General features: G+C 42.2%; 4 non-coding genes across 4 annotated transcripts; all 4 read right to left on the bottom strand.

Annotated features, from left to right (window-relative positions):
- Positions 1 to 220: 220 nt before the first annotated feature.
- On the bottom strand, positions 221 to 302 carry TRNAS-AGA. The gene has a single exon. It is a non-coding gene; the product is annotated as a tRNA-Ser (tRNA).
- A 452-nt stretch (positions 303 to 754) lies between these two features.
- On the bottom strand, positions 755 to 836 carry TRNAS-AGA. Its single transcript has one exon. It is a non-coding gene; the product is annotated as a tRNA-Ser (tRNA).
- Positions 837 to 1286: 450 nt separating this feature from the next.
- TRNAS-AGA lies at positions 1287 to 1368 on the bottom strand. Its single transcript has one exon. It is a non-coding gene; the product is annotated as a tRNA-Ser (tRNA).
- Positions 1369 to 1818: 450 nt separating this feature from the next.
- On the bottom strand, positions 1819 to 1900 carry TRNAS-AGA. The gene has a single exon. It is a non-coding gene; the product is annotated as a tRNA-Ser (tRNA).
- Between the last annotated feature and the right edge of the window lie 5820 nt (positions 1901 to 7720).

Below are 7720 nucleotides of genomic sequence, written 5' to 3'. Positions count from 1 at the left end.
AGTCTGATTTTTTGCCAGTGATAATTTTTTTTTTAAGTTTCTCTACAATACATGACTTCTTGAAATTAAAAACAAATACAAAAGGTGTATCAATATTACTCACCAGTAGTTAATGATACTGTACAATTTTGTTTGATACTTTTTTTTAATGTTGACCTTTATTTCTACATTTCCAAGTGGACCAACAACCAATGTGCTCCCCATCCTAGAGAAAACAGAGCGTAGTCGGCAGGATTCGAACCTGCGCGGGTAGAACCCAATGGATTTCTAGTCCATCGCCTTAACCACTCGGCCACGACTACAACTTGGTTTATGGTCTTTGAGGAATCCAGTATCTTCTGCAACAAAATAATGTAGCCTCATCTTCTTTTAAGTGATCGTTTAATCAGAGGAGAGAAGCGGAAAATTCAAAAGCAGCCCGAAACGAGTAACACCTTGGGCAAGAAGTAGTTCGGGAGATGCTTTTTTTTTTTGCTTTTGGATCCTCTCTGTAGCAGGAAAAGGAGAAAATTGGAGTAGAATCGGGGATAGCGAACGCTCCAAGTCCAAGACAAGAATTAGGTTTCTGCTCAACAAAAATTGATATAAAAGGTGTATTAAGCAATTAATTTTGGAAGGGATACTGTGCAATTTTGTTTGGATACCTTTTTTGGAAAGGTTGACCTTTATTTTTACATTTCCAAGTGGACTACCAGGAAGGAACCAGCTGCTGCCATCATAGAAATTAATTAGTTTTCATAGAGTGAAAACAGAGCGTAGTCGGCAGGATTCGAACCTGCGCGGGTAGAACCCAATGGATTTCTAGTCCATCGCCTTAACCACTCGGCCACGACTACAACTTGGTTTATGGTTTTTGAGGAATCCAGTATCTTCTGCAACAAAATAATGTAGCCTCGTCTTCTTTTAAGTGATCGTTTAATCAGAGGAGAGAAGCGGAAAATTCAAAAGCAGCCCGAAACGAGTAACACCTTGGGCAAGAAGTAGTTCGGGAGATGCTTTTTTTTTGCTTTTGGATCCTCTCTGTAGCAGGAAAAGGAGAAAATTGGAGTAGAATCGGGGATAGCGAACGCTCCAAGTCCAAGACAAGAATTAGGTTTCTGCTCAACAAAAATTGATATAAAAGGTGTATTAAGCAACTAATTTTGGAAGGGATATTGTGCAATTTTGTTTGGATACCTTTTTTGGAAAGGTTGACCTTTATTTTTACATTTCCAAGTGGACTACCAGGAAGGAACCAGCTGCTGTCATCATAGAAATGAATTAGTTTTCATAGAGAGAAAACAGAGCGTAGTCAGCAGGATTCGAACCTGCGCGGGTAGAACCCAATGGATTTCTAGTCCATCGCCTTAACCACTCGGCCATGACTACAACTTGGTTTAGGATCTTTGAGGAATCCAGTATCTTCTGTAACAAAATAATGTAGCCTCGTCTTCTTTTAAGTGATCGTTTAATCAGAGGAGAGAAGCGGAAAATTCAAAAGCAGCCCGAAACGAGTAACACCTTGGGCAAGAAGTAGTTCGGGAGATGCTTTTTTTTTGCTTTTGGATCCTCTCTGTAGCAGGAAAAGGAGAAAATTGGAGTAGAATCGGGGATAGCGAACGCTCCAAGTCCAAGACAAGAATTAGGTTTCTGCTCAACAAAAATTGATATAAAAGGTGTATTAAGCAATTAATTTTGGAAGGGATACTGTGCAATTTTGTTTGGATACCTTTTTTGGAAAGGTTGACCTTTATTTTTACATTTCCAAGTGGACTACCAGGAAGGAACCAGCTGCTGCCATCATAGAAATTAATTAGTTTTCATAGAGTGAAAACAGAGCGTAGTCGGCAGGATTCGAACCTGCGCGGGTAGAACCCAATGGATTTCTAGTCCATCGCCTTAACCACTCGGCCACGACTACAACTTGCTCCATTGAGGAATCCTAATGTCTTCTGCAACAAAATAATGTTCTATTTTTCACCTACTTCCTTTTACAAAACTGGTTAAAATAAATGTTCTAATCGTATTTCAGCGACATTACAAGTTACTTCCACAACATTCATATCACTAAACACGTGCTCCCTCTCCCCTCCACTTTTCTAGCTCAGCAGGATCCTCTCTAATAACCATTATTCTCTGAATGGTCAGTGTCATAAACTATAGCACCGATTTCTCAATCAACCTGATCGTATTCAAAAGTAGCCCGAAACGAGTAACACCTTAGGCATGAAGCCGCTAGGGAGATGCTAATTTAGCGCCAATGCTATTGGAGCCTCTGTAGCAGGACAAAGAGAAAATTGGAGTGAAACCGGAGAAGGCAAGTGGGGATAGCAAATGCTGGAAGACAAGAAAGAAGTTTTGCTCGCCAAAATTGCTGCTTATTGTGTAAACAAGCTAGGGGTATACCTCCAAGTGTTCATTTAAAAGGAAAACTACGTGTTGATCTTCATCTACGCTACAGATTCTACAGGTGTCTCAAAAACATCTCTGAGTACAGATGAAATTCGCAGTGCGCCCTAATTACATTGTGACGTCATCAATAATCGTCAAAGTTAGTGGGTTACTGGTTGGTGCTACACAAGGAAGCAACCTAACTAGGAAGGGTTTTAAAGACCTCCTTGGTGCCACATGTGCTATGTTATTGATTTAGCGAGGGTGTACTGAGATTAATCAGTAATCTGTCAAGTGACAAATTCATCTGATATGGCTGCTATATAGCACTGAAAGTTTTTGATCTCCTTTTGCTACATAACAATTTGAAAATTAAATCGAGACGCCCATGATGCACCCCTGTGAATTATTGAGAGAAAGCGCTACTGCTGCTTAAAGCAAAATATATGTTAAACTCTCTAGAGAACTAATGGCCGGTTCGTGCACTAGGCAGTACGGTAACAAAATCCAGAAATACCTTTATATAATTATGTGTTGCAAAAAAAGATAATTAAATACATGCATAGTTCAGAAAGATGAGACTTCACAAATCATACATTTTTAAGAAAGATGCACAAAATCAATAAGAAAAAAAACGTTTAGGAGCCCCATCTAGCTCTAGTTTTCTTACGTCCCTGTGTACTAACAATACTAAACACTGTCACTAGCAAACCTGCAGTGATGGTGAGGCACTTGCTTGGTGATTGGTTGCATGTGTAGGGATGGGTGAGACAGTACCTGCCATACATGGTTTCAGTGAGTCCAGCAGGCAGTGATACCCACCTCATACAAGTTGCACCATCACATTATTCCAGGCTTGTCCACTCTTTTTCTATTGAGGGTCGCATATTATATTTTGTAACATTTGGAGGGCCAACACACACACCATTGTATTTTGCTGCATGTCTTGTCAAATAGTGGTAAAATATGACAGTGTGTTGTCCTCTATCCAGCCTTCACCGATCTTCTCTCCCTCTCTTCCGCTCTCTCTCATGTATCTCCCCCCCCCCCCCCCCCCATTGTTAAAGGACTTTTAATTACAAACATTAAATACGTATAGCTATATATTGATGTTTCTTCCTATCTCAGAAAGTTTGGAACATTTTGCAGTAGCTGAACTAAGCATTTAGTAACACATAACACACTATATTTTGAGACTGGGTAAAACCGGATTGTTCAGATTCATTCTATATCCTACTAGCCGTTGAGCCCGTTAAAACGGCCTAGTTGGTCGCCGCTGCCCCCTCCACCTGAGGTCGCCGCTGGCCCCTCCCCCCCGAGTCACTGCCGCCACCCCTCCACCTGGCCCGTCTCTTCGCTATTCAACTTACATCTCCGCAGCAGGCAGATCAGCTGAGCTCCTGTCGGCCTTCCTTCTCTGCCTGTGCCCCGCCCTTGTGTGATGTAACGTCGGCGAGGGTGGGACACAGGCAGGGAAGGAAGGCCAACGGCAGCTCAGCTGATCTGCCTGCTGCAGGGTTGAATAGTGAAGAGATGGGCCGGGTGGAGGGTGGCGGCAGCGGCGTCTCCGGGGGGGGTACCAGTGGCGGCGACCTCAGCAGTTCCCTCCCCTTCGCGCAGTTTCCCTCTCTGTCCTGCCCCCCATCACGTATTGATGCGGGGGCGGGACAGAGAGGGAAGTCTCTACTGCGCATTTGCGAGTGAGTACGGTCACTCGCTGTTTATATGTTTGATAGTCTTGTTTGTGGAGGATCTGACTTCCCAAAGCAGCTGAGGAATCAGAGCAGAGCATAAGTAAAAGCCAGAATCTTCATGAAACAGATTATAGGAGGTTTAGAACAGGTACGGGATAATCTGGCTTTTACTTATTTCCAATATTTAAGCCCTTGGCGCATACCTAGTTTGCCTTAATCCAACCTGGAGAACACATTATGAGCCACATACAACCAAAATTTAGATTACTTCAGGAAATTTAATTTCATTCATTCTTCAACCAGTACAGAGCATGATTTTTTTTTTTATTCCTGTGGCATCACCCTATTTGTTGTCTCATTTGAAAATACACAACTTCAAATCTCTGTCAAACCTTCAATAACTCTTTCTTTAGGTATATTATGTGTATGAGATCTGAGCATTCATTTTGGTCAGCCAGAGCCAGTTTTGAATTCCAAGACTCTGATGGGAGAAGCCTGCTGGAACTTCCCAGTTAAAAGAACATTTAGTATTATTTTTTAATCTGCTAAGAGTAATTGATTTTTTTTCTAACTGTCCTTGGCTGTAGGTACATTTTAATTTTAGCTTTGGTAAATTATTTAGGGATAAAGTGTTCTGTCTTGGTGCTGTTTGTTTTTAATTCTGTTTGTAATCATATCTGTCTGATTGTAAACTGTGTACTAAAGTCTGGTCATATTATTTGTGGATGCTGTAAAACATTTCAAATATTTTATGAAGAAAAACCATACCAATATAGTAACACTTGCATCCAGAGCGTGTGCAAACTGAGGGTCCGATGCTCAAAGGTTCATGATAGAGTGAAACTCCACTGTGAAAAAGGCACTGAAAAATTACTGTGGCATGCTCAAAGTAATGAGCATTCAAATTCATTCCACATTAAAATCACAGCAATAATCTGTTGCTCGGCGGAAAATGTCAACTTTCTTGTCAGTGTCTGAGCGGTGAATGTCTTTGGCTTTGACAGGAAAATTGACATTAAAAAAAACATGCTGCAATTCAACCTGACAGCTCTTCCCACCCCCCTCCCCAAACATATCCCTGGTGTCTAGTGGCTCCCTCCCAGTCCCACATATTCAACTCTCTTATCCCCAAAACCTTTAAAAAATTGCCCTGGTGGTCTAGTGGAAGCCCACTCCTCACGCCAGCCCCCCATACCTCATAGGAGGCAGGAGTGATGTCCACTCGCTTCTGCCTCTGAGCATCATCATCTTCAAAATGGCAGCACCTTGCCCCATTATTGAAAGATAACTGAAACACCGTCAGTTCAAAGCAAGCAGCCTTGACTCTGTTGAATGCATTACATTGTCGCAAAAGGCTTCAGGATGATTTACAACAATACAGACAGAATGAACATTTGCTATAAAAGCTACAACTTTTCAGACATATTCAATATCAAGTAATCATAAGCAGTCAAAAATCAATCATAATTTAGAAAGCTTGCAAAAATAAAGCAAAATGTCACTCATGTTATTGCATTGAGTAATATGCAGCAGTGGCGATCCTTAGTTGGCTGCCACATAGTGTGGATCGCCGCTGCGCACCCTCCCACCGGGTGAAGCAGTGTCCGTTCCCCCCCCAGGTGCAGCACGACACCCCCCCCCCCCCAGTGCATCAACACCCCCTGGGTGCATTCTTACCTGCTGGGAGCAGCCGCGCAGCTGTCGGTTCCGCTGGTTCCCTGCTCCCTCTGCCCCGGAACAGGAAGTAACCTGTTCCAGGGCAGAGGGAGCAAGTAACCAGAGGAGCCAACAGTCACGTGGCTGCCCTCTGCACCTCTCCAGGAGCGTGCACCCGGGGCGGACTGCCCCACCACCCTGCCCTCAGTACGCCACTGATATGCAGAATTTAAGTAAGTTCTTTATTTAGGTACATGTTTAGTTATTTAGTTATTTATTTATTGGGATTTATTAACTTCCTGTATGAAGAGATTCACTGTTTAACATAACATGTACAATTTTGTTAACAGCATAACAATAGTAAAATAACCAAGAATAAACATAATTACAATAAAGAGTTAAACTTGAAAACATTAAATTGAAACCTAATAATAGATCTACCGTGAAACAGTATCAAAAATATACACATTTAACAGCACTGGAATTCAAATAGCAGAGATCCAATACAATGTTAGCATAATACTAATGATACACCCAATAAGCAGCATTAGAACATTCAACTAACATAGATATGATGTGTAGGGGTATTTCCCTATGATCTAGCCTGAGCTGGTCTTGGCCTATACAAGCCTATGACAGCTTGGTACAATAAGATGGCTGCTGCACCCTCTGACCTGCACATCTCTGTGTCAGCAAGATCCAGCTTCAGCTTGTGGAAAATCACTGACAGGCTTACTGAAGCCAAGGACATTCTGTGTTCTAACCATTCCCCTTCTATCTCTGAGACGCTGGGAAGGGAGTCATACTCATGGCACCAGAAGTTACCATCTCCAAGGTCACAAAACAAAGAACTCTTCTTGCCCATGCACTGGACTGTACGAGAGGCTAATTGGTCCGGGCTATCACCTGACCGGGAGGTCTGGAACGCGGGAAGAGTGGGAGAAGTTGGTTAGTCGGAGACCCTCGGAGGAGGAGTACCAGTGAAGGACCTGAGAAATCCAGCAAGGCTCGGGGTGAGCTAGAGACTGTATGATACCAACCTTGTGACCTGCATAACTGGTGCAAATACCTGTGGCAGAGATATTGGCTCTGCAAACCAACGGAGAGACGGAAACCTGCTTGTTTGCTGAGGAAGACCTGCACTATATCTAAGACACAGACAGCTGAGATAGCATCTGGGGAGATTCTGCTCCGGTCTCATCTGAAGCCATCATCAGGACAGCGTGGTGAGATCACAGTGATATATTTCCTAGTCTGGGGTTACGCAGTGGTTTTATCTAAGTACGACTGGTTTATGTCAGCTCTTGGTCAGGGAAAGCTGCTAATGTGTATTTTGCATAAGATGTGATAAGTTTTCATAAGGATCATTAGGATATCATTTGTACTGTTCTAATCATTACTGTACGTAGTCTCAGGATAATCAGAGTGTAGTTAGACAATATATTTTGTTAGTGTGCATATCAGTAAGATATATTATATTGCATATAAGCTATTGCAGAGTGTTCCTATTTTTCTACCTATAATAAATAATAATAATATCATCTGTGACGTGGCTTCGGTTCTTTGGCAGGGAACAAAACACTGGCAGGGTGCCAGCACCAAGGTTCCTGTATAATATCCCCTAGACTGAGCTAGGAACCTTGTAATAAGTATTATCAGGGAATAATTATTGTCCTAATTATTTATTTTCACCCTACAAATGAGGGCTTGCGTCCCGGGATGTCATTCAGTTTATAACAGTTTAGACCCCTAGGTTTGTTCTCTGTTACACAAAGAAATCCTAAGCTGCACAAGTCTGAGCTTTGTTGTTTACATTCTCTTACTGTGTGTTCACTGAAGGCTGTTGAAGCGTGTCTGGTAGTCGTAAATCTGTTGCTTTTGCCAGATTTATGACCTGGCAGTGAACCAGGTTTTTTTTTTTTGTTTGTACTACCTGTGTTAATTGCTAACTGGGTTTTTTTGTTTTTTTTTATTTCACTTTCCTGTCCGTTCAGTGTCAG

This window comes from Microcaecilia unicolor, chromosome 6 (assembly GCF_901765095.1).
Source record: "Microcaecilia unicolor chromosome 6, aMicUni1.1, whole genome shotgun sequence".
Lineage (NCBI taxonomy): Eukaryota > Metazoa > Chordata > Amphibia > Gymnophiona > Siphonopidae > Microcaecilia > Microcaecilia unicolor.
The sequence above is the reverse complement of the archived record's forward strand: the minus strand, read 5'-3'. Positions and strand labels throughout refer to the sequence as shown.